This window comes from Nannospalax galili, unplaced genomic scaffold (assembly GCF_000622305.1).
Source record: "Nannospalax galili isolate Female #2095 unplaced genomic scaffold, S.galili_v1.0 scaffold788, whole genome shotgun sequence".
Classification (NCBI taxonomy): domain Eukaryota; kingdom Metazoa; phylum Chordata; class Mammalia; order Rodentia; family Spalacidae; genus Nannospalax; species Nannospalax galili.
Window position 1 is genome coordinate 2,465,874 of NW_008359996.1, and position 1,092 is coordinate 2,466,965.

Genomic DNA, 1,092 nt, shown 5'->3' on the forward strand with positions numbered 1-1,092 from the left:
TGGCCTTTGAAGTCAAGAGAAACAAACTGCTGAGAAGCAGCCTGCCTTTCCTCTGATCTCCGAAGACAAGATAAGCAGATTCTGCCTGTTAACCAGAGATTTTAGGAGCTGTTTTAGTACAGCAGCTTTTCCCTTGTCTTAGGAGGACAAAAAAGTAAACACTTCCTGACCCAGATCCTGGCTGGCAGACCAGGCATGCACCATTATGCTCGGTTTAACCTTTTAAAAATTTTAAAAAGTTTTGTGCCGGGCATGGTGGTGCACGCCTTTAATCCCAGCACTCGGGAGGCAGAGGCAGGTGGATCTCTGAGTTCAAGGCCAGCCTGGTCTACATAGTGAGTTCCAGGACAGCTGGGGCTACAGGGAGACCCTGTCTCAAAAAGACCAAAAAAAAGTTTTTTTTGTTTATGTGCATTTTGTGTGTACTTGCTTTTCTGTATGTGAACTAGAAAAGGGTTTTGGAACATCTGGAACTGGAGTTCCAGGAGTTACTTACCACCTGATGTGGGTGGTGGGAACTGAATCACTGAGCTGTCCCTCGAATCCTCCCCTCCCCATCTTAACTTTTTCAGGGTAAGTGGGGAAACAAGCTCTCTTAGTTAACTATCTTTTATTTTTGGGTGTGTGTATGTGGGGAACACAATAAATTTCCCTTAGATTTAAGACAGAGGGTAGTTCGCATGTTGGAACAAGACCACCCAGAAGCTAGGCTCTAGCTCTCCTAGTGGGAGACTGGGTAGCTAACTTCTTAATATTTGCATTTCAAAGAAATAGATGGCTCACAGGTCCTAGAGTTGCTGAGTTGTGAAACTGGCAAGAGTCTTATGAAGGCTTTAGAAGAATTAACATATGCTTACAATGGTATTGACCAACAGTACTTATATTTTTCCATTTGAGGATCTACAAGCAACAGGATGCAAGAACTGGGGGGGGCAAGGGGAGGGGAGGGTGGGGGCCAAGATGGGGCTACAATAACAAGTTACAGACCAGCATTAGGAAGCCCTCTGAATTTCGAAGTTGGATGTTGGATCTTTTCCCAGACTGTGCACATAGCATCTTATCTTAGTGCTGGCCAGGGGCGGTAAGCCCCAT